The following is a 27,766-nucleotide window of genomic DNA, read 5'->3' as shown; positions in this document are numbered from 1 at the left end:
ATTATATTAATCTACAGACCTCCTAAGCTTCAGCTGGATTTTTTCTCTAAACTTTATGAAATAATCACTCTTGTCTGTGGCATGTCTGCTGCTGTTATTTTACTTGGTGGCCTTATTATTCATCTGGATTCTAACTGTCCATCTGCTTGTGAGCTATGTTCAGTACTGGACTGTTTCAATTTTGTGCAAGCATGTTGGTTTTCCAACCCATGCCAACGGCCATATTCTGGATCTTGTATGTTCCACTGGTCTGCAGAATGAATGTACATCCAATACTGTTATTGGTACATCCGATCACAAGCTGATTGAATTTAGCTTCACTTATCCCCTCCCTAAAATAAGTCTAAAATCAAAAATAATCTATCGTAATATCAAGAACATCGATCAGTTACCCTTCTTTATGTCTGTTGGTGCTTCCTGTCTCCATGATGTTTCTGGGTTGTCTTGCCCTATACAGATTTTCTCTATATATAAAATTCCACATTGCCACAAATTTTGGATCATTATGCACCTATTAAATCCTTGAATATTCCTACTACCCGGTCATCTCCATGGTTTACAGCAGAATCGCATACCATGAAACTATCTGGTTGCCGCTTGGAAAGGCTCTGGAAGAAGACTGGTCTGGCTGCTCATGTCCTGGCTTACACTGAACACCTGAAGGAATACAGATGTGCCTTATTTGCTGCACGCTCAAAATGCTATTCCTCTCTTATTGACTTTGGTACTTGTTGCCCTAGATCTCTTTTTAATACAGTTAGCAGACTTTGTCAACCTGCTAGTAAAAATCCTTATTTCTCTGTTGAACACTGTAACCTATTTTTGGACTATTTTCAGTCAAAAATTATGACCATATATCAAAGTTTCCCTACTAATCATTCCTCATCTCTGTCGACTGATCATACTTCTAAATCTACAGTTTATTTATCTAAGTTTAACCCCACTACACCAAATTATATTGCTGAAGTAAAATCTAAATTAAATCAATCTACCTGCCACCTAGATCCTGCACCGACTTTACTGATTAAGGCTTGCACTGACAAACTTTCTGCCCCCATTTCTCACTTTATCAACTGTAGTTTCCGTACCTGTGTTGTTCCAAGTGATTTCAAAACTGCTGCTGTAACCCCTGTTTTAAAAAAAATCTGATTCAGATCCCTTACAGCTAAAATTTTACCGCCCAATTTCTAATCTTCCATTTATGACTAAGATCTTAGAAAAGGTTGTTGCTGCTCAACCCAATGATTATTTAAATTTACATAACCTACTTGAGCCTTTGCAATCTGGATTCAGAGTCCTACATAGCACTGAAACTGCTTTACTTAAGGTAACCAATGACTTACTTATAACCGCAGATTCTGGGATGGCCTCAATTTTAGTTCTTCTTGACTTGAGCACAGCATTTGATACAGTTAACCTTGACACTTTACTGTCCAGACTTTCAGCTATTGTTATCTCTTGTGCCACTCTTTCTTGGTTCACATCATACCTCAGTGATCGCCAGTATTACATCTTTATTAGGGAATCCAAATCTGCCACTACTTCATTCACACAAGGTATCCCTCAAGAGTCAGTTCTCGGTCCAATCTTCTTCAACATCTATATTCTCCCATTAGGGGAGATTATTCATCGGTATGGTCTGAGCTTCCACGACTATGCTGATGACACACACCTTTATGTAAGCGTGGATGGAACTGAAACATTTTCACCTGTTGCACTGACTGACTGTATTCGGGAAATCAATCATTGGATGACAGATCATTTTTTACAATTCAATCCTGATAAAACAGAAATCTTATTGGTTGGCACCAAATCTGTCCTCTCTACCCTTCGTGGGCTAAAAATTGACATTGATGGGATCCTGGTTCAACCCACAGCATCAGTCCGTAATTTGGGTGTCATCTTTGATCAGCTTCTTACTTTCAATCACACATCAGCTCAATAGTACAGACAGCTTTTTTTCATCTTCGCAACATTGCTCATCTGCATTCTCTCCTCAGTGTGAAAGATACTGAGTCACTCATTCACACTTTCATCACTCCCCGTCTGGACTATTGCAATGTTTTGTTTTATGGACTCCCGACTAAATATATCAACAGATTACAATATGTTCAGAATTCTGCTGCTCGTTTACTTACACACACTGAAAAATCTGCTCACATCACTCCTGTCCTCTGTGAGTTACATTGGTTACCATTTTCTTCAAGAATCAAATATAAAATTATCCTTCTCACTTTAAAAGCCCTCCATGGTTCATGGTTCCTTGAGTGTATGAAAGGCGCTACATAAATAAAACTTATTATTATTATTATTATGGGTTAGTGCAGTAAGGTACGGTAAAATAAAGTTATCAAAGAAATGTGTAAGGCCGCATGTGATGTTTTACGTTCGGGTTTGAGCATTGTTCTGAGGCTGCTCCAGTTGCTGACAAAGTTCTGTAAGAAGTACCTGAAGCTTTGTAAGTTTCCGACTATGAAAACACTGATGATCCTGTTCCTTTCTTCACAATTAAAATATAACCCACACCAAAGCCTGCAGCCAGCCAACTAGCATGACTCTGTGCCTTCTGAAGGTAAAAATAATCTCTTCATTAATGACCATTGATTTTATTAATTTATTGATCCATTGAACTGTATACATTACATTAAGGAGAAAGACAGGAACACTCATTTCTCCTTAAAGAAGGCCATTAAAGGAGAAATAGCCCTAGTCCATGACATTTTATTATATATCACATATATTTAGTCCATATTAGTGTTGTAAGGTGGGGTGTTGTAAAGTGTATATTTGAATATTCTTACATGAATGTTACATTTTGCTACACTGATTAATGGTTGTAAACTGCCCATTTTTAAGGTGGTATGGGTAACTGCATGATGGACTGCTGCCTTGCATTCAAAACTTCACTTAAAGACACTATTTGAATTAAGCAGGCTCGTGAAAATTGATTAATGGGTGGATACTGCACAGTATTTTATGTCCATGATTACTTTGTGGTTACTTTTATTTTGTGTTTTATTTTAATTTTAACATAGGCTCACTGATGGTTCTAAATTGATTCAGCCTTAGTGAGTATACCTACAGTTGTGGGCTGCCTCACCAGTTCATTGTCTTCAGTTTATATCCCAAGCTTAGTCAATGTCTATCGAGTCTGCACATTCTCTGCATGTCTTTGTGAGTATTTTTTACTCCAGTTTTACTCCCACAACTCAAAGACATGTGTTAGTTTAGTTGGAATCAGTGGATACTGAAATAGGCTGTCACAAAATTCAAGATTTGTGCCCACAGTAGTACCCATGCTACTACAAGAGATTCTGTTCCCTGTGACTGTGAAAGCAAGTCTTAAAATGTTCCCTATGTGAATTGAATTCAATTGAATAAATTGGTACTATGCATTAGTTATAGTCTTCTAATATTTTGATATCATTTTCCTTTGAGATTAAAAATAGTGCAATTGAATGCTTCATTTAGAAAACAATCATAAAATCTTCAACTATTTAAATATACTGTACATAAATGTTGATTTAATCCTCAATGTTCTGCCATTTTAAGTACATCCAATAACCAACTGAGAAAGTATAGAAAACTTTGTAACAACCTCAGTTTTTAATATTATACAAATGCTTCTTTTGAAAAGTGAATTATTCTTTTTTCAAGCTCTTAGAAAAGGATGCTTTCCAAAATTGAATTGAAAATTGTTTAGTTAAATCTCAACTTCTTTGGTTGTTAAGAACTATCTAACCAGATCAATATCGTTGACAGTTTGAAGACTTCTTCATTGAGTGTAATTAATTCTGAAAGCTTCTGTGAATAGATGAAGGTCACAGGAAATAATGTCTTACTGAGGGAATTGAGCTGTAATATATCTATCAATAAAGACTCTGTCATGCTGATCTATCTTTATGCTGAAAGGGCACTCAGATTGTGGCACATTATTTTCAATATTGTGCTATTAGGCCAAACAAAGAGAGAGAGAGGGAGAGACAGAAACAGAGAGAAAGAAATAAGCATTTAGATGAACTTGTTTTTTCATGACTTTTATTCTTCTTTTTTCAGTATAATCTTGGCGGTGAGGTTTTGGTCAATGTTATTTTGACATTTTACAGATAAGAGATGACCAATTAATTCAATTATAGGAATACAACACAACCAACTTATTGTGCAGCATACATCATTATCTGATAAGGCAGTGCGGTGTAGTTGTTAAGGCTTTGGACTTTAAAACCAAAGGTTGTGGGTTCAAGTCCAGATAATGACAATGTGTGACCATGAGCAAGTTAATTCACCTGCCTGTGCTCCAACTGGAAAACCAATTACAGCAAATGTGTAAGTCACCTTGAATAAATGTGTCAGCCATTTAAGTAAAATACAAATAAAAAATACAGTTTATACATTAGTCTATTAGATGTCAGCGCTTGGGCCATCCTCTATGCAGTGTACACTAGGCATGAGATTGTCTAATTTTTGCAGATGTTTTCTGAAGGTTTAAGAGGATAGCGTGTATATATGTTTATGTACACTTTGTAAGTGACAATGTAAATGTCTCACAGGAAGTCTTTCCTACTTGACTTGGTTTCAGCTGGCTATGAACCTCACTAGAACAACTCAATTTGAACAACTGCAACAAGAACAAGACATTAAGACCAACAATCTCGTCCATCCTATTCTACCTAGATTGTCCAAATTCATATCAAGTCAGGCTTGAAGGTCCCTAAAGTCCAGGGGCCTCATGCATAACGCCGTGAGTAGAATTTGCACTATAACATGACGTAAGCACAAAAGCTGAAATGTGCTTAGGCACAGAAAAATCTAGATGCAGGAATCTGTGCGTACTCCAACTTCCACGGTCTTCTGCTACATAAATCCCGGTCAGCGTGAAAAGTAACGCTCGTGCACGCACCCTCTGTCCCGCCCCAACTACTCCCAGAATTATGCCTCTATGAATATGCAAATCAATATAAATAGCCCTTAAGCTCAGACTTCTGTGAAAACACAATGGGAAAAGCACGGGGGAAAATATAACAATTTCAGCAAATACCAAGTGGAGGCAAGGAAAAACATACTATTTGCTGGTTTAAACAGTGGTATAAAAAACAAAAGGAAGCTGATCAAGTGACAGAGTGTCTGAGAAACTCGAAAGCTCAAGTCCACAAAGTCGCACAGTACCCGAAATAAAAAAGAAGTTGTCACATATCCAAGTCGCCGTGAAAAGGCGTGTCGTAGCCCAACATATGAGTGTCGTATGAAAGCTTATTAGGGTACAGAGAAAACAAAATAGGCACACAGTGGGGAAAAAAGCAGGAAATGTCAACTTTAAATCTCAAAATTTCCACTTTAATCACGTAGTTTATTTTGTCATTAAAGTAGAACATCATAAACTTCATCTTAAAATCGATTAATGTACTAGTTTCTCAAATCCCATCGTAACTAAAGTAACACGTTAAATGCTTTGTTTTGTATTTGATCTTCTTTGTGCTCTGTGTGTGAATCACTATATAGTTCTTAAACTGGCTTTCACTTCCTCTGACAGGACACAGACACCATTACATTCTTGATATTACAGCTGTCTGAGTAATTAAAATACTGAGATGTATACATGATATCTTTTTCATGATGATAGGAATGAAAGCATGTTATTAAACATGGGAACACGATGGCGGTACTGTCTCTTTCAAATGTACAAGCCCCCAATTCCTGTCCTGACTTTTCTTTCTCCAAATACCCAAGCGCCATACAATCAGCTCTATAATAGAAGTTAAGCCATCTGTAAGCTTACAACGACACGTCTTCAAAACTTTTAAGGAACACTGAAATATCTTCATAGTACGTGTTTAAGTATTCTATCCATCTATCCTTCCAGCATACAGCAATCAATCAGGATCAATCTGTGAACTAGCTAGCGCTGCGGCACCGTGTCCTCACATGTTTAATTATTAACAATACAGATTATTTAAATGAAGTTAGTTTTATCTGTATAATATAATTAACATATTTTGCTGCATTTCATCTTAAAAATGATATCGTCATCATATGTAAATATGCGCTTTATAAAGTGGCTCAAGTTGTGTAATATTATAACTGAAGTGCAAGTTTACAGTGAGGTAATCTATAATAATAAAAGGCAAAGCCCTCACTCACTCACTCACTCACTCACTGACTCATCACTAATTCTCCAACTTTCCATGTAGGTAGAAAGCTGAAATTTGGCAGGCTTATTCCTTACAGCTTACTTACAAAAGTTAAGCAGGTTTCATTTCAAAATTCTACGCGTAACGGTCATAATGGTCGATAACGTTCGACAACGTCCGCCATGTTGAACTTTCTTATTTATGGCCCCATCTTCACGAAATTTGGTAGGCGGCTTCCCTGCTAACCAAAACCGATTTACGTACTTATTTCGGTGGTATGATGCCACTGTCGGCCGCCATATTGAATTTTCCAAACGTCACTAATTCTCCAACTTCCCGTGTAGGTAGAAGGCTGAAATTTGGCAGGCCCATTCCTTACAGCTTACTTACAAAAGTTAAGCAGATTTCATTTTGAAATTCTACGCGTAACGGTCATAACGGTCAACAACGTCCGCCATATTGAACTTTCTTATTCATGGCCCCATCTTCACGAAATTTGGTAGGCGGCTTCCCTGCGCTAACCAAAACCAATGTACATACTTATTTTGGTGGTATGATGCCACTGTCGGCCACCATATTAAACTTTCCAACGGCACTAATTCTCCAACTTCCCGTGTAGGTAGAAGGCTGAAATTTGGTAATTATTTCGGTGGTATGATGCCACTGTCGGCCGCCATATTGAACTTTTAACGGAAACCGATGTCCGTACTTATTTCGTTAGTATGACACCACTGTCGGCCGCCATATTGAACTTTCCAACGTCACTAATTCTCCAACTTCCCGTGTAGGTAGAAGGCTGAAATTTGGCAGGCTCATTCCTTACAGCTTACTTACAACAGTTAAGCAGGTTTCATTTCGAAATTCTACGCGTAACGGTCATAACGGTCAACAACGTCCGCCATGTTGAACTTTCTTATTTACGGCCCCATGTTCACGAAATTTGGTAGGTGGCTTCCCTGAGCTAACCGAAACCAATGCACATACTTATTTCGGTCGTATGACGCCACTGTTGGCCGACATATTGAACTTTTCAACAGTCTTTGTTACTTATGGGCCCGCTTCAAGAAATTTGGTACACGGGTTCCCAACGCTAACTGAATCCTACTTACGTACATATATACATCCATAGCCTGCACCTCGGTCACCGCGTGAGGTGGCGTTGTGTCCCCCATCCCAACGCCTCCCACGTTGTTGGCTGGCTGCCTGCATATATAAGACTGTCCGTCGCTCCGGTCTCTACATTCCCTTCCTTGCTTCGCCACGGGATTCACGTCTCCCTACTGATAACTACAGCCCTAATTTGTTTAATCCACGGCTTCTCCGCTGTTTTATTGTTTGTTTATTACAATTATAGTTATTGTATAGGTATTTTACACTTACTTTACATTGCTCAGGTACCCATTTCCTTTATCATTCCAACCCCCATTACCATGTCTATCGAGATGATCACTATAGATCAAAGAACTGTCACTTACCGAGTGGTTTCCATGCCCGGAGATAGCACCTACCTTTTCCATTCTCTTTGTTACATATTGCACGGCCATATCAGGCTCATTCTTGATATCCGGAGGAAGATTCTGTCTTATGTATTGAATGACTGGGACAGGTTCAAGGTGTGGACTGATGACGGTACAGGAGATAATTATACTACACAGGAGCACTAGAAGAGTGAAATGCTTAAGCCCTTCACCTATGGTTCTGCATGTGAGTTGATGGCTGCCGCTGAATTGTTCGGTTGTCGCTTTCAAGTGTACCGAAATGGCCAAATAGTTTACACCTTTCGACAACCGCCAATGCCTCTTAAACATCTTAGATTCAAAGGGGACGATTTCAGTAGTGGACACTTTGATGTTTATGAATGTTTAAACTCTCAAAAACTGGGTGTGATTTTATCAATGAAACCGGTTGTGTGCTTACAACGCTTGACAGATGCCAAATGTCACTTCAACACAACAAATCCTGCAAATACTGTCGCAATTGAAACAAACCATGAAACTCAAACTGATTATGACAGCAGCAATCCAAGCTGTGACATTTGAGACAAGATTACTGTTCACGTGGCCAACTGTAAGTTACATGCTCAAGAGTAAGCTCAGCGCACAGCTTGGTCATGTTACAACCGGAGGGCCGAACTGACAACATAGAGATCCTTAACAAATAATTATTGGCATATTTTCCCTCAGTTTAAAAAGGTTTAATTTTCTTCTTAATAAAAATTTTAATGCAGTACTTTGCCTCTGCGAAGCGCGGGTATTTTGCTAGTCTATACTAATAAAAGGCAAAGCCCTCACTCACTCACTCACTCACTCACTCACTCACTCATCACTAATTCTCCAACTTCCCGTGTGGGTGGAAGGCTGAAATTTGGCAGGTTCATTCCTTACAGCTTCCTTACAAAAGTTGGGCAGGTTTTATATCGAAATTCTACGCGTAATGGTCATAACTGGAAGCAGTTTTCTCCATTTACTGTAATGGAGATGAGCTTCAACGCCGTGGGGGCGGAGTTTCGTGTGACATCATCACGCCTCCCACGTAATCACGCAGTACATAGAAAACCAGGAAGACCTCAAAAAGCGCTGAAGAAAACATGCATTATATAATTGAGAAGGCAGCGAAACAATAAGAAGCGAGCGAGTGACATATACAACCATATTCATGAGTTCTGCTACTTCGGAAACAAAGCACGATGTAAACCTACACTTTAAATTAAGTTCATAGACAGGCTGCGCTGGCGTTTGTAATTTAGTGCCTGCCCATATAAGGCCGTCCGTCAGCGGCAATCCAATAGCAAACTGCCACGGGTAAATATTCACGGGTGAAGGACTGTGCTTATGGAGAGGAAGATGAGATGGTCAGGGTGGTGTTTGACACAAACTCAGCGAAACTGCGAGAGAAAGTTTTAAGTGCCAGGACTAAGGTAACATTAAATACAGCCATGGACATAGCACGAGATGGCACCAGCACAGCTGGGAACCTTCGATGCATGTACACCGAGTGGCTCACGTGAACTGGCGCAGTGCACAGATAAAAGCAACAGTTCCAAAGAGCGCTGAACAAAAACCGAATTACACAATTGAAAAGGCAGCAAAAAATATGAAGCGTCTCATACATACAAGCATATTCATAAATCCAACTACTGCGGAAACAAAGCACACGTTGGAAAAAGTCAATGTCCCGCTAAAGGAAGACAGTGTAAAAAACCCGTGCATGCAGTGTGTCAGGTCTCAGATAAAGAAGAAGACGAGCTGTTTATTGATGCAGTAAGAAACGAATCGATGAATGAAACCTGTCATCTTTACAGCGATTGACAAACACGGAATGTAACTTGAACACAACACATCCTACAAATACGAACCTGATTGAAAGAAATAATGATAATCAAATCCTTGATGACAGCAACACTCAGTAACACTCACAAAACAAATACTGTATATTGACAGTCATGTTACGTTATTTTTAAAATGTTCCCTTTTCTTTTCTAGCTTTTTAACACACTACTTCTCGCTGCATACGCGGTATATATATATGTATATATATATAACCCGATCTACATACTCGAATAATGGATACTTTATTAGCCATCAATGATTGTTTTGGTAAAGCCATACTCAGTGTATTCATTAGATGAGCGGTAAAAAGTAAGGGCAAGGGAGGATGACTTATTGAGGCATGCAGGCTGTAGTGCGTCAACTCTATCTGAATTGCGATCACATTTGAAAAAATATATCTTTTCAAGTTCTATTTAGTCCATATGTGTCAAACTCAAGGGCGGGCCACATCCGCCCGGCGTGTAATTATATCCGCCCGAGATCATTTTATATACTGTATTATTGTTATTAAAGCCGGGTATATGAAGCGCTGGTAACACAATAAACTACAGATCCCATAATGCAGCGCTTCAGCTGCCTTGCCGAACAGTTACGCGTTAATCAAGTCTACCTTAAGATGCTGCAAGTTATTGCGAAGCTAGCTCACACGATGCTGAATAGAAAAGTTGATTCTGAAAATAGAGCCTTTAAAACCGATGGGAGGCTGAGTATATGTTTACTGAACCCGTGTGTCTCATTTGTGGAGCTAATGTGGCTGTAATTACAGAATTTAATCTAAGACGGCACTATAAAACAAAACATCAGGGTAACCTGAAAGACCTGAATGCAATGCAGAAGATACAGAAAGCAGAAGAATTAAATAAGAATCTGACACTTCAGCGGACGTTTTACCGTGCACAATCACAAAGTGATTTCAATTGAGCTGCTTTTATGGGAGACACAACCACTTGCCCCACTTTCCCTGTTACCAAGTAATGTTAAACCAAGTCGTCACTACGGTGTTCCCAAATCGCACTTTGCTGATAAACTGGCGCACTGAGTTTGCACGGCGCTTTGGTGACTTTGAAGAACAAAAAAAGTCCGTCTACATGCGGCTCGAACCTTGTGCATGTTTGGTAGCACATATCTGTGTGAGAAGCTCTTCTCAGTGATAAAGACTAACAAAACAGCACACAGGAGTCGCCTCACTGATGAGCACCTGCAATCCATCCTGAGAATCTCCACAACACAGAACCTCACACCAAACAGAAACGAACCTGTTGCCAAAAAAAGATGCCAGGCGTCCAGCTCTAAAATGACATATGAGCAAAGACAACTGAATGATTTGATTTGTTATTGCTGAAAGGAACACATTTTATTTATATTTCCAGGTTTTGTTATGCAGCATGTTCATATTTGAATTTGTATAATTTTGACAGGATATATTTTTATGGAGAGCAAAATCTTTTGGGATATTTAAAATCTAAGTTTATTTTTTATAAAATATAAAATTACATAAGAGTAAAGAAATTTGAATGTTTGTTCTTTTAATGTTTACTTTATTTCTAACTTGTATAATTTAGACAGGATATATTTTTATGGAGAGCAAAATATTATAAGTTGTTTAAGGTTTGAGTTGATTTATTCAGGAATAATATTCCTGTCTGTTTTTACCATTCCTACCAAAGATATTTCTGTCGACTAAATAAAAATTCCTTCTATTTAAAATTTAAATAGAACTTGAACAAATACGATAGTTCATAATATCCACGCAGACTTGCACGTAAGAGCGGGTGTCATCCGTTTTAACAAACAGCGTATTGCACTGATCTGAAATAGCTGTGTGTGTATATATGTAGATATGTATGTATATGTATATATATGTTTATATATGTGTGTGTGTATGTATATATATATATATATGTATTTGTGTGTATATATGTGTGTGTATGTATGTATGTGTGTATGTATATATATATATATATATGTATTTGTGTGTATATATGTGTGTGTATGTATGTGTGTATGTATATGTATGTGTATATGTATAGATATGTATATATATATGTTTGTGTGTGTGTGTAAATATATATATATTTATATTTATATATATATATATATATATATATATATATATATATATATATATATATATATGACAACAACACTCATCACTCACAACAGTGACAAAACAATAACATTGACAATCATGTTACGTTATTTTCAAAATGTTTCCTTTTCTTTTTCATTGCTTCTTTAACACACTACTTCTCCGCTGCGAAGCGCAAGTATTTTGCTATTGTACTTATAAGTACAAACAGTTCTACAAGGAGCACTTGATGGACTGATTGATTGTGTTTAAAGTTCTTGGGATGAAACTGTTTCTGAACCGCAAGGTCCGTACAGGAAAGACTCTGAAGCGTTTTGCCGTGGCTGAGGCAGCGTGTGCTTGATGCTGTATCCCGATAATTCTCTTTCCGATCAGCTGCTGCTGTGATTCACCACTCAGATACAGTGATATAAATACTCCGAGTGGTGCAGTGAGAGTAATATGGAAAAAGATGATCCGCTGTGGCAACCCCTAATGGGAGCAGCTGAAAGCAGAAAAAGAAGGTGCAGTGGGAGTAACAATGCTAAAGCAGTTATGGTATTTTGAATACTATGGCTATTCCCTGGACCATTATATTGTTACAGGTTAATTACAATCAGATGCATTACAGTAATAAACAATATGCAGTTAGTTTCAGTGTATTTATAAAGCCGTGTCAGGAATTTGCATCTAAAAAAGAAAGGGTAACCACACAGGAACAGTAGCACTGCTTTGACGCTGGGTGCCGTGTACGACAGGGTATGAGGTACCGAGGAAATGTGCTTGGCTTTACGCTAAGTTTAGGTTTTATACATCGCGATTTGAACGTAGAAGCATTCTTACGCAACATTTCTGTGCATACGCACCGTTTATACATGAGGCCCCAGCTCTCTACCATACTCCTTGGTAAATAGTTCCATGTGTCTATGATTTTTTGCATGAAAAAAACTGTGTGAAATCAGCATTTAAAAGGTTTCCAAAAATGTCTCCATGTTCTTCTTAAAAATTAATTTTGAAGTAACCAAATTTCTAAAACTTAACCAGATTATTGATTATATTCTTCTCCAAATAATTTGCAAATATTAAACAGAGCATTCCTAGCACTAATCTCTTAGAAACACCGCTTTTAACGTTACAAAATTCTTAGGAAGTTCCCTTCACTTTGTTTCCTGTGATTGAGACAATGCTATACCCACATACACACCAAACCGTGAATGCCCACTTCTTTTACTTTGATCACTATAGCAGAAGAGTGTTGTACCATGTTAGCCATAGATTGATACAGGAGAAAGTAGGGTGAAATGACACCTTTTATTGGCTGCCTAAATAGATTACAAATGCAAGCTTTCGAGGCAGCTAAGGCCCCTTCATCAGGCTACTTTGATCACTAATCACTTACATGGTACCTAATCAAAAGCCTTCTGAACATCAAGATAAATATTATCATATGTACCTCTCTTACTGCATGCTTTTGTTGCTACTTCATAGAATTCCAGAATAATGGTGAAACACAAATTTCCACACATGAACCCATGTTTACTATCTGTTAATACATTTGTTCTACAAGCAGACATGTAATTGGTTCAATTAATGTACCTGTGTTGCATGTTATGTTTGCTGGGCTATAGTTACCTGGATCAGTTCAATCACCCTTTTTATGAATAGGACAATATTAGCTATCCCGCATTCTTTAGCAATTTCCCCATTAGGCTGGGTGGGTTAAGCATAACTGACCTAAATAACAATTTTCAAATCATCAACATTGGTGTCTAGTCTATCATTTAAACACAGCTTCTATAGCACAGTGTAAAATTATAACCTAAAAAGAAATGATACTCAAGCCACCTTTGCTTCATATTTTACCAGTGGTCACAGTTGTGTGGTGTTTTCCCAGGTTTTTCAGATTCCTTTCCCAACTTTAAAAATGTGTAATTAGATTGATTGTTAATACTAATTTGGCTAAGAGTGAATTAATGAGGGTGTTTGCAAGAATTTACCCTTCCAGATTTGACATATGCCTTTAAAAAAAATAGGACAAAAAAATGACTCATTTTGTTTAATTCAGCAATGAAAACTCAAGTATAGTATCCAGCACTATGGAATCAAAGTTGGAAGCAGTTACTGGGTTGCTAGGGTTGAAGTCAGAGTCTGAAAAAATTTTCTAACTCTGACAAAATTTAAATTGTAATATAATGTGTTAAAATTTTTCAATTTAGCACATATTATTTTGACTAAATTATTTTTTTCTTTTCAGGTTACATTTCAATTTACATTGCAGACTCATTTCTACTTTATTGTAAATTTCAAAATATAACAACATATTTATGGCAGTTTAAACACCATGCACAAATTTACAATGGCAGAAAGGTCTTTAACAACATTAGCAATGTTTTTTAATACTTTACAATCATAACAAATGGAAAATATTATTTGTGTCAGTGCACTATAGAAGATGATGGTAAAAAGTATGTGATGCAAAAAATCAGTAGTTTTGCTGGTTCAGAAAAAAATGTGCCCAAAAGGGCATCAAATTTTAAAAGATATTTCTGTCAGTGTGTCTGCCTGGTTGCTATGTCTCTGTCATTCCAAAAGATGGCACATCACAAACATTTGAACTAATAAAATGCATCTCCTTTGCCATTCCAATAGATGGTGCATCACAGACATCAACATTGCTTTTATAAATCCCATACCAAATGGCATACAACAGAAACATATGCATTGAATTTCTTATTCCAACAGATGGCACATCACAAAAATTTGTAACAATTTTATTACTGCAAATGTTTATGATACACCAGCTCTTGGAATGAGGGTGCACTGAAAAAATTAAAGATGAGGTCTATGTTGATTAGATTTCAAAGTGTCTTAGATAGGTAGCAAAGTTAGATGTAAATATACTAATCTAATTACAAACAGAGAAGTTTGAGTAGGTGGTAACATAAACTGAAGACTTGGAGTTGGTTGGTGGTACCATAAACTAAATAGTCAGCACTTTTGTGTAATTTGCATACCCAACCAAGCCAATCTTCTTTCTTAGTTTTCTTGTCAAATATACACAGCCAAGTAGTCCACTAAAAGTCCTATGTCTACCAAAGCTGAGGAAAATTTAAAATTATAATTCATTAAATTCTAATGGAGATAGAAAGTTATATATATGGAATAAATAAAAATAGTAGATATAAAAGATGATATAAAATAAACAGGATAGGTAGATAAATATGAAAGGTACCATATAATATATAGATAGATCTGTTTCTATAGAGTTTTCTAAATCTTCCCCGTATCTCATTGTGTTTTGAGGGTGCTGGTACTCTGCCTATCCACACAGATTTCAGTGGAGAGCAGTTTAGGCTAATTAGTGACTTCGTGTGCACATGCCCTGCATTGTCCGACACCATGACAAGGTGCAGTTTCTTTATAGTACATGCATATGCTTATATGGATTAAGCAGTTAAGCACTGGCGAAGAGATTGAAGGCCAAGCACACCTGTGTCACAGACACTGGCATATAGCTACAGCATGCATGTTAATGCTTACCGTTTCCCAACTTTTGTTTCAGTGTAATGTTAAGGGATGGGTTGTCTTTTTTCATTTCACTGCTGTGCTATAGCACTTCTGGCATTTGTAGGTGCAGTGCAGTCGGTTTGCCATAACAGGTGTTGATGTGTTAGTGGTGGGCATAGCACACTCCCTCATTATCTCTTCGTAAGTGAAACAGGGCTCAACCTCTGCCCACGCTCCTGCAAGCATCTTTTGTAAACCATTTTAATAATCCCAATCAAATCGAGAAAATGATCAAATGAAATTGCATTTCGAGCATCATAAGCTGTGTAATGTCTATTCTGTTAAATTGAGGCCCGTAATTGCTTCTCCACAGACAAGATACAACAAAGCCAGCAATCATGCCATGTCATTATCCCAGACTGGGAAACAGAGCTTTGCAATGACGACTTCAAAGGCTTATGGTTCTTGAATTGCATTTGGCTGCTATTGTCACAGCCCAAGCAATCTTGATTAGGTGTTTACACTGAGGCAAGGCACACGGGAGCTCTGAGCCCAAGAGCCTTGGTCTAGAGCTATTAAGAAATTGTACATTATGTTCTGAGCTTTGAAGTGAGGGTCTGAAGGAAGGGGAAGGGATTCTGGCTGAGTGCAGCACAGGAAGATTGCTCTGCCTCTTCTTTCTTTATCAAAGGAGCTCAACAGGAACTCATCATGACTTTAGAGCCCCTGGCAAAAGTTGCTGCATTATGAAATTGTGTACATTTAATAGCAACCTCTAATTACAAAGCTGCAGTGTGAGTGTCTTCCAGGTAAAGAGAGAGATAAAACCACAGTACCAGAACATAACTTTCAGGCAAAATTCCTAGAAATCAGAAATAAAATTCAGGATTAATTTCTAAACACCTCTAAACATTTGTGAAAATGGTATGAAAAACCTGCATATAGTAATAGAATTTAAAAACTAAAGTTCAAGTTTATTGCCATATGTACATGTGCACATTGTAGTTTTACTTTGGTCACTCAAGAAATGTATTTTTTTATACTTAAAAATATTTAATATTTCCATACAAGTTGTGTATAATTTAGATTTTTTTTTTGCTGCGGGAGGACAGCATGGTGAGAATTACCTGGTTAGGATTTAAATACAGTGACTAAGATTTGACACAAAATTGCTAACAACTGTGCTGTGCATCACAGTATAATTATATCTGTAGATTTATATATCATGTCTGCATTGCTTCTTCCCCAGTACTCTTCTTTCTACTCTGTCCCCAAAACATGAACATTAGATTAACTGGTGAATATCCATCCATCCATTAACCAACTCGCTATATCCTAACTGCAGGGTCACAGGGGTCTGAACTGGTGAATATGAAGTGGCCTAAACTGAATATGTGTTGGTTTGTAAGTGTGCTTGGACTTTAGTGGACTGATATCCACTGCTATCTGCTTTCTTGTTCCTGAGACTGGCTTCAGCCCCCATAGCCCAAAAACTGAATTAGGTGAAAGGATGGCAGGTCTTTCTGTGGTACACCATAATAAGTATGTCATCATTTTTGTTATTTTATATAATATACATTTACTATAACTTGATCTCCTCTAATAAATGTACCTTTTTCAAATTAATTACATGTTTTACTGTTACCTTAATACAGAAATTATATTTTAAAAATACAGAATATTTTAAAATGTAAATGTTTATATACAAATATTTTGTGTGAACTTTAATTGTCAATTCTTCATACTGACAATTAATTTTACCAGCATGTCAATATGCCACATTGCACAAAGGTGAATGACTGCTTTAGTGATGCTTTGTAAATGTCAGTAAGACCAAAAGAAGCCTTTAGTAAAGTATTGTTACATAACAGTAAATTAGTAATAGGGGCATTTTTGCAGTACCTAAACTAAAGTGTTAGCAGTATGCCATAGAGCATAAAGTAACACAGCATGCAGATATGAATGCAGTGAAAATATACATAGTAAAAAAAGAAGATCAGAAACCCCAATTTGGATAACCCTTGTAAAGAATGTGGATTTTAAGGCTATTGCAGATGTGTGTGGTAATAATTGTATTACTACAATCATTTTCATTCTACATTTCAGCATACAAGCACATGCACCATTTCACCCATCTCTGTTTTTGACAAACTTTAGATATTTTTGGTATTATTTGTTGTCACCAGTTTTTACACATGGCCAAGAATATGTTACTTGGTCTATAGCAACCTCAAGACCAAAAGTCAAAATAAACGTTCTTGATCCAGAAAAGTAAGGAAAACCAGTTCTCAATGAAGACAGACTATTTATTCTGTTTCTTTATGCATAAGGAAGTATTTTTAGCATAATTTCTGCATAAGTTATTTAAATCACCAAGGAGTTACCAGTACGTAAGCATACAAGAATGTATGCAGCTAGCAGGTATGCACACAAGTTAAATGTATACACAGAAGCATGTACTTGCACAAGCTATTTGTCCATTTTCTCATTCTATTTTGTTCTTACAGCCATAAGTGTTCTACACTTATCCAGTATCACAACTTTCTTTCAATGGACTGCAGGACATGCTGTTATGGCTAGTTTAAAAATAAGCACACTGCACAAATCAAGCAGGAGAAAGCCACCTAATACAAAAGGAACAATTCTTACTACTCAATAAATCACAAACACCATTAGATGGCTCATTATGCAACCAAGTTCAAGGAATCAATACAAATCTCTACTATATGTTGACAGTATCTAACAAATTTCTAACATTAAGCTGTGAAAATAATGACTTTTTATTTTCTACTGACTTAATAACAAGAGCAATAGATACAGTACTAAATATGAATTTTAAGAATATGGGCAAGGTATAGGACAAATAAAAAAATAAAGAATTAAAGAATATACAATAGATTACCTTTGGGTTTACTAAAGTTTCTAATCTACAGTATATACATACAAAAACATTAACATGTAAATATCCATCCATCCATTATCCAACACGCTATATCCTAAGTATAGGGTCACGGGGGTTTGCTGGAGCTAATCCCAGCCAACACAGGGAGCAAGGCAGCAAACAAACCCCGGGCAGGATGCCAGCCCACCGCAGATATGTAAATATATGGTGTTTTATTTTCAGCTAGTGATTTTTATATGGAGGCTTTGCAGATCCTCAGAACCAGCACTGAGATGAATGCTAAAAAGTATAAATTGAAATTGATATAAATATTTTTAACAAATACTGTACACTATAAGCAATTACACATGTATAAGAGACGATACACTTAAAGAGACCATGTGGAGGCATTTTAATTAGCTAGGCAATCCTAATTTTATATAATGCCCTTCACAGAACAGAACTTCAAAAAGTGTTTTTAAAAAGAAAACTAATGTATAAATCCAATTAACAAAACAAAACATTATTCTACGCATAATATATTACAATTAAACAATCTTCAAAGAGATAATTTAATAAACAGATAGTATGGCTTAATGAAATAGTCAAAGGACATACTTTTCACCATAGAGTGGATTAGTAAAGTTGGTGTGGAAAAGTCCATGAAGAATAAAGTTGTCGATGGATGATTAAAATACAAAAGCTAAAAGGTGAGTTTAAATGTGGTCTTAATGTGACCACTGATATAGCTCTAGAAAAAACATGCAGAGAGTTGAAGCCATAAAACTAACAGATAAAGAGTGTATCCACCTGCCACTTATTTTTTTTATCTAATTTAATCCAGTTCAGGGTTTCGGGGTTCAGAAATTATGCTGGCAGCAGTTGACTCAAGACAAGAACAAATCAACCAGAACTGGAAGTTGAACTTGAACCCTGATGTTAAACATCATTTCACCTAGGTTTCAATAACAAATCTTTGGAAAAGTGAAAAGGCCAGCATCAGAGGAACTCATGTAGGGAAGGGTAGGGTAATGAGGACAGGCTGATTTGCGGTGCTGCAATAAATGTCTTTGTAAATCAGCCACAGAATTATTGAGACAGTATATTTAGGTGGTCAGTCCTACCACAGCTGTGATTCCCTGATCTATCTAATTCACATAAGCATGAAAAAGTTACAGTGTATAAACACAAGCATGAAGTCACAACTCAGCACACACTTAATTAAAAAAAATTTAGTACTTTCATTTAGGTAAATAAGCTAATCATAATGAGAATATTAGAAAAATACTTTGTTGTTTTGCATAGATCTTTACTGACTGATTAAGCATGTTATGCTCATTGCTAGGTAGCTCAGATTAAAGAGTGACCTGGACAGCCCCCCAAGGATATAACACTAATGCCTCACATCACAGGCTCTGCCAGGTATTAGTCAGTCATAGTGACAGGAGCTTGGATGATGCAGAGAGAGAGATAAAGGACTCTGAATATCATGGAATTGGAGTATAATTTTATCTCAGGGTGGCACGGCAACTGTGTGGTTAGCATTGCTGTCTCACATCACATGTCATATTTTGGCCACAATAATCAGTTCAATATAGTTGTTAGACACTTCTGTAGCCCTGAGGAACATTTATTATAATCCATTCAAAACAAGTTCTAATAATGACTTCAATGTATTTTGCAGAGTTCACTGAAATTCCGGACATCAGGGTCTGCTAGTCAGCAGAAACAAGCTATTAGTATAGTCCTTTTCAAAAAAATAAAAAAACCTTTTATTTTATATAGCACCTCTCTATAGTAAATGTAATTCCAAGATACCTTCAAATTACAACAATTTTATACCATTGCACAGGGTGACCAAGTATGTCAGGGGCAGGGGTTCAACCAGCAAACCTATGGTTTACAATCCATCACTTTAGCCAGTAGACCACACTTTTCTTGACATTATCATTGTTGCAGAAAAAAAGAAGCCCATATTTGCATGGTGAGCCTATTAAAACATTGAGAACACAAGCACATACATAAAGTATAGTACACATACACATTAGGTATACTGAGATCATCATATTTTCAGTGGTGGTAAATGCTAGCTGCTATTCACATAATGTAGTATAGTAATCGGAACAATTGAAAATAGTGATTCATTCAAAAATGCCTAGGACTTTCTTTTAGTGGTCTAAATATAATAATGACACTGCTGATTAGAACTTTTTACCCCCTCACACATGGTTCTAAACCTCCAGAGCGCAAAGCCCTTAACTGCGAAAAAAACGAAGTGTGTCTCAATTAGACTCCGTAAGAAACCCACAGAGTGAATGTCTTTCTTGTTCCCTAACAAAGACAAAATATAAGCAGTACTTGAATATGCAAATGTGGCTGATAAGTTGTATTATGACACTGCTGGGCTCAGATGGGTTGGCAAATATAGGAAACGTACATGCCACGGAGGACTATAGAAAAGCCCAGTCAATTATGCCACTGTGCCAGGTGTTCAAATCTTTGAGTGGCTATTGGTAACCATGTATAAATGCATCTCCTCTCTCCTCTTAATGGTTATGATGTGCATCAAGTCATAATGTAAAAGATATTGCTCGGCTAGGTTTCATTTCAAAATCCCTTTGAAGGCCTCTTTGTAAGAAATGTTTTACATCTTGCCTAATTACGGTTTGGAAATGTTTCAGAGAAGAACAGCACTGCTGAGCCATTTTGTGGAATTACCTTTTTTGCAACTAAAATAAAAAGCATGTGCAAAATGACGCATAAAGCTGTGTGCTGTTGTTAAGTGTTTATTTATTTACTTTGTGTACGTTTGTGTTTCTCAGTCCCATCAAATCTTCTACATACAAAGCTATAGAGATCTTGAGGTTGTTTTTGCATTACGGCAGCAATGCTCATCATGATTATGCATTAAGTCAAAAGTATAAGCCTTATGCAACTACACAATATTATAAAAAATAAATTTACAATATTACTGAAAGTGACAGCCATCAAGGACCAGAAAGCAGAGAGCACCGACAATCGGAATGGAGCCGTTAAAGACAATGGACGATACCTGGATATTGACATTCAGAAAACAATTTTTTTCCTTTTAGGATTATCAATTGGCTTCAGCAATCAGTTTTAACTAGTATTACAATGTGCCTTTTGTAACTGATATCATCTAACTCATCTTCATTCTCAAAAATAAACAGGTAAGCAGATTAATAGGGTGGCATGGGGGCACAGTGGTTAGTGCTCCTACCTCATAGTACATGAGTCCTGGGCACCATCTCTCAAGAGTGTTCATTTTCTGGACATTTCTGTGCCACTTCTTTCTACAGATTCTGGATTCACTTTCAAATCCTAAACACATGCATGTTAGGAAATTGATGACTTTGAAGTGGCCCTGCTTAACCCCGGCCTTTGATTTAGAATTGCCCCATCTAGACTCTGAACCTAATAAGCCTAAACTAGAATGATTGGACTTGAAAATGGATGGATACATGGCACGTCAGGTCACAAAGCTAACAACACCATCCCTGTGGGATTCATTTCATCTTACTATCCTCTACATCAAATAGACTATCAATTGATACTGGGTAATCGGAGGGTGCAACGTGCTATTAATAAGGTTAAGGGTGCAATAAACTTTACATGGGCAATATGTCTGACCCTAAATTACTAAAAAGGATAAAGTTGTTTAAAACATGAAAACAGTATTTTTCTTTAACCAATTACTTAAAGCAGGGGTAGTATAATTAGGGGAATTCCCTACCAAGATAACAGGATACCTTAAAGCCCCATTAAAGTTTACTAGACACAGCTTTGTTCTTAGTACCGAGTAGACTGGATTACACAATTGTATATCTCAAAGCTATCAAAATACAGTCTTCTTTCCACCTACATATTTTCTCTGTTTCCTATTATCTTTCTGTTTGTCCATATCTGGTCTCTCTGTCTTCTTGCCAGCAAACATTTATATGTTTAAAAAATGCAGACATTAGTCCTAGTTTTTGCATTTTGTGTAAACCACCCTAACATTTAACCAGAGAAAATTAAGACTTTTGAAAAGACTAACCAGAAATATATATATATATATATATATATATGAAGATGCTAGCTCAATGGTGCAGTGTGTAAGGTGTTTATTTATAATTTAGCTTTAATGATTGCTTTAAGATTGTTTTATTCTTTTTGATAAATGACAACTGATAAGGGATGTGTGAGATGCATGTGTGAACTCATAAAGGCTGCCTCCTCAATGCAATGAGCATACACACCCCAGAAGCTGCATCAGGGTATGGTTGGTGTGTGTATAAGTAGTTTCTTATTAGCCTCCACAAGTGTGGATGGGTAAAAATGGAGATTTTTGAAAAAACAGATTCTAATCAGGTTCTTATTGGTTCGCGCTTATTATATGACCCTTCTCTGACTGGATCCTGCTCATTATAATGTCTCACTCCCTGATTGGTCACCTATCACAGAAGAAAACCAAATTCTTACATAGTGGACACAGAGATATTGCTTTACATGGCACTTCTTATGCTGCTTACCTGTACGCATCCAAATTGCATTGAGTACAGTTTGAATTCTGCATACATGTGTAATAAGTAAATAATTTACTGGTCACTACAGGTTTATGATACATTCTATGGTAGGTGGCATAACCATCCCCCCACTTCCTGTTTCCACCACTGTGTACATACCCAGTGTGGGTGAAGAGCTATGTCACATGTATTTTTAGTAATTTTAGTGTGAGCACAGATACTTTCATAAACTATATAAAAATGTTAGAGTGGACAGAGATAGTTTTTGGTTAAAAACATCATTTTTAAATTAAAATGTAGTAGTGTGGACACAGCCTTAGTAAACTCCAACAAGAAGAAAAGAAAATGAATTCCCCTATCTTTCTTCCACATAGGATCAGAGGCAAAAAAATTGAGCCAGGTCAGATTGCTTTCTGGTATCTTCAGTCTGTTTCCTTTTATAATTTTCTTTTTCTTTTTTTTTTTTAAAGGTGCCAGTGCCTTCCTGACCAGATTCCCTCTTTTACATTCAGAACCTCTGACCCCTATTTCCTGAGTGGTTTGCTTGATGCTATTAAGTATATTGGGGGATTTATTTATTTAATTGTAATCAAATTTTTATTTTTACCAAATAAAAATAAAAGTCTAAATCTCAAATAACAAAAAAATCAAACAATGGTCAAAACCCAGAGCTTGTAGTAACTATACAGCATAACTGGTCAATCTATAAAGTGACACTGATGGCCACCTACAGCACCATCATCTCAGAGGTGGCATTTATTAAAGCTAAATGGTGTGTGCTCCAGACACCGAGGGGGACATCCCCGGCACAGGTTGCTGAAGTCTATCATGTCAATACCTGCTATGGACAATGTGGGGCGATGTCCGACCACCACGCCTATGGCTGCAAATAGGCTTCAACCAGCGTGCTATACAGTATATAATTCCTACCTCCATCCCCAAAATAAGATCCTGCCACAAATCAACAACCAAAAATGAATCCAAAGTCAAACTCCCATCATCATTTCACCAGCCTCAGTGCTCTGACATTTCAACTAAAGTGAATTAAGAAAAGAGAGAGACAGTGAGAGAGAGAAAACACAAAAATGCTAGAAAAGGAATAATAATAATAATATAGAATTTTTGGTCTTCAGCTAACGCCCCTAGCTCCTCTCCTCACAGATTAAAGGCAATGTCAAAACTTTGCCCACTGTCACAACTTTTCCATCAATTCTCAGTTTTAGACTTATTTTATAAAATCTATATTTATAATGTCGGAGGAAGTCATCATGGTGTGCTTCCATGACCTGCCGTCAAGAAGTGAGACATACCCAGTGACTTAGTCCAACCAGTCTGTGACTCATCTCGACATTTGATTTTGTCTTAAATCACTGAGATAGGCTTATGTGAGAGCAGACAACCAATGAGCACTTGCCCAAAATTACAATGCATATAATGCCTCACTTGAGCAGTCCTTTGGGATGTTACATTTTAAAGTAACTTAGTTATGTTACACATGATTCACAAAAAAGTAGCTTAACTAAATATACTATATAGCAGCTTACTATAAAATGTAATGCATTACAAAAAGTGAATTACTTATTTTTTATTCTTTTGTATGAAAAACTACATACAGAATTTCACTGGCAAACATTTGTTATCATATATGAACCTTCATGAAACTCAGCAGATACGCGGCCAAATCTGATGATTTTCTTGTGTTATACAAATACATATAGCCCTACATGTGTTGTGAAGTGAATCATATCCATTCACTTTTTTCATCCCCAAAGTTAGCCTTTAAAGTTTCACTATGCCACCAGACAAAACTGCTTTATCTAATTTATAGCAAATAACTATATGAAAACTAAACTGACACTTTACTAATAGATTTCTGTTACTGTACTGCACACAGCACACTCTTTTCTGCTTGGCTGTACAATTAAGCCCTGCATAGGACCAGCGGCCAACATGTTTGCTTCTTGCCTTACACTCAGTGCTGCTACTTTGCTAAATTCTTTTCACTTGTTTGCATGCGACACATGAGCTTAACCTCTTCTCACTAGCTGTCAGCAGAAGGCCAGAACACTCACATGCGCAATTTCAGGAATAAGCTTTGGTAGTAATGCAGTAATGCATATATGTTTTATTTTTAATAATACACATTAGTTAATTATAACAATGTACATTTTACTTCAATAAAATAAGAATTTTGTTATATTGCTTGTTACCTTAAAAAGTAGTCTGACTATGCATTGCCCATTACTTTCATAGAATTACACCAAACATTGGCGACAAGGAATAAGGAACACAGATGTTTTGAACCTGACAAACAGAACAAAGGCTTATATGTCTGTTGTCTCAATTTACATAACATAACGTAACAAAAAAATAAAGAAAAAAAGCAGAGACTGCAGCTGAACTTGCTGAATCTGTAAAGTCTTGGCACGGATGCCAGTTTTGCACATTATTTAATTTTAAATATTATTTAAAAAAGTAAGCTCAAAATAGTTTGGAAATGCAAAGCTGTGCTGTAAAGTCATGATGCAGTCATCTAAGCTGGCATACCCACCAAACTCTGTTTGTAATGTGACATACTTAGGTGATGAAATCAATCGTCAAGTTTGATATTCTCTCTGCAAAAAATTTTGTAATGAGACTTTAGTTGAAACGATTTATAAAAAGCATTACTAAATAACATACATTTCCAAGGCAACAAAATAAAAAAGAATCACCTCCAATAAAGAGCTCTCTTTTGATATTTGTTGGTTGGCAGAAAAGAGGGGAATTATAGAGTTTAGCATGCAAGAAAGTAAATGAGAAACTGTCGACATATATCACACTAGGACACTCACATAAGCATTAATATGGAGATAATGCAGGTTTCCTTATTTTCTTCCTTGACCCCTCTCACAACTTGCCAGCCCTCAACATGTTACTTTTAGACCGTTGCAATGTTGTCCACTAGTAGTCTTTGTCTAACCTCAAAAGAACTGACCACTAGTGTGGGATTATCTCCCTTTAATTGGCTATTCAGACCCATAGGACTAATTCATCATGAGATAACATTATCTGGCACAAATATTATGGTTTTGCATTTGGGAACTGGATAGGATTACCATGTCAACAAAAGTAAAAAATTATTTTATGAAAAATACACATAATATTGTGTATAACAAACAATCAATTACTGTACTAATTATTAAAATAAACATGATTGCCAGCATATTTTGCTGCTCTAATTCATAAGCATTAACTGTACCGGTTTTAAAAAGCACCAGACAAACAGAAACAAATGCATATAATTTCAGAACTTTATTTCGTTTTGAATTTTTTTGGATAGACTTTATATAACGAGACAAGGATATATCCATAGCCCTTACATAATATTATTTCTCATTATTTGCATTAAAAACCCTGTGACCTGGGGTTATGATAAGGTCACCATCCCTTCTGAGTGCCACAATATTTGACTGAAGGAGGGTATACTAGAAAGAACATTCTCCTGTAATAACACTTGCTTCAATACCCCCAAAATTCTGGGGGCAACTGGCCAAACTTGCTGAACCCAAATAATGGTCACTAAACTGACAAAGAAGGAGACAGATTATTTGTATTAATAAACTTTTACACTTACATAATCACCTAATGATTTTGTTTCCTTCTGTGGAAGCTAACAATTTCTGCTGTAATAAACATTCTTAAACAAAGGTTAACAAATGAAATATACAGTGAGAATTATTGAGGTTCATGCGCCCTCTTGTGTTTGGCAAAACTTATTACAGTTGTTTCATTTACTTGGCCAGTTACGACTCCAAATAAAGTTGTGATTGTATTTTTATTACTATTAATATAGATATATTTTTGTATTTCCTGAGATTGAGTTCCATAATTCATCATTACGTAGTTAAATATGATGGCCCATCCAGGTTAATAGACTCTGGCCACATTGATTACAAAGTAGATTAAGTCGGGTTGATAACAGATGCATAGTTTTACATGGAAAGAAGGACAAATTAATATAAGTTATAAAAACAATGTCTTTGTTCAACCAATCACTGAAAAACTATGTATCATAGACTATAGAACCTTGTGGGGTTTGGTCACCTGCTTTTACCCTGTTATTAATGATGAGCCAGCTGTTCAAGAAAAAATCAAATTGCACCAAATATTAAGAGTTTTACTTCGCAAAAAAAATTGTAAAGGTGTGTTGTTTTGCAATCAGTAAAATTCAGTCCAAGAAGAAAGGTTTTTAGTATACGGTATATAAATACCCTCCATACTTTTATTAGATTAGACTAGATAAACTTAATAATCCCAAGGGGAAATTCAGAACAGAATTAATTTACAACATTGTGACAGTGTTGATGTGCTACAGTTCTCATCAGACAGAAGGAGTGCAGTGAGGTTGATGGTAGGCTTAGATAAACACACAAAGTTTTATTTTTTTTGCTCAAACACTTTGCATAACAAATTCATTGCCTACAGCTTTTGTCTAAGAGCATATCTTTTTGTGTCACTAGAGATTTTGTTTAGCCATGTTTAATTTCTAACAGTCCCCCATTTATTTTAATCTGGATCCTTTGTCAGAAAGTTATAGGTCCAAAAGAGATGTAGTGTTGTCAAACCTTTACAAATCAATGTTGCTTTCATCCTGCCCTTCAAAACTCTAAAACACTCTTTATAATAACAATTACAATTATCAATTACATTAATATAGCAAATTTCTAGTTACTCAAAGTGGGCCACTTCAACCACCACCAATTTTTAGTGAGTTTTGCAATTGCGAAATTGCATATGAAATTCATTTAAGGTTCAGTTTTGCAAAAAACTGTATGCGAAGGGATACTTGGCTCCTTCACTCACTGCTACCTATTATATTTTCTGGCATTATAGTTACATAAACTTTGGAGTGAGACTTGGAACAATGGACAATAATGGCATGGTGCATGGTCATTGTCATATGTACACAGTACAATAAATCTAAAATGAACTGATTACATCTTTTATTATTAAAGCAAGGCCTTGTATTTTTTAATACAATAAATTTAATTATGTTTGAAATACAAATGAAAACTCAGTGTAATGAACTTTTTGTTACGTTTCATGCTTGTATGATCACAAACATTCTGAGTTAATACAAAAAAAATAAATAAATAAATGAACAACAACACAGATTTTGTTACAGATAAGCCACAATGAAACATAATGAAGCACAGTTTTTTTTTCTGTAGTGCTTGTTGAGTCACTGTTATTCAAGAGATGGTGAAAAGGGAACAACAGAGGATGGTGTGTTTAACTGAATAAAAAAGTAATCAGTAATTTTTACCATTTCACCATGTGAATTT

The 27,766-nt window shown here is 36.3% G+C and overlaps 1 protein-coding gene across 1 annotated transcript in view; it reads right to left on the bottom strand.

Annotated features, from left to right (window-relative positions):
- Positions 1 to 27,766, bottom strand: part of jhy (junctional cadherin complex regulator) — a 105,134-nt gene that overhangs the window by 40,212 nt on the left and 37,156 nt on the right. The window lies entirely within an intron of this gene.

This window comes from Polypterus senegalus, chromosome 9 (genome assembly GCF_016835505.1).
Source record: "Polypterus senegalus isolate Bchr_013 chromosome 9, ASM1683550v1, whole genome shotgun sequence".
In the NCBI taxonomy this organism is placed as follows: Eukaryota; Metazoa; Chordata; class Cladistia; order Polypteriformes; family Polypteridae; genus Polypterus; species Polypterus senegalus.
This window is presented reverse-complemented; position numbering and strand designations above follow the sequence as displayed.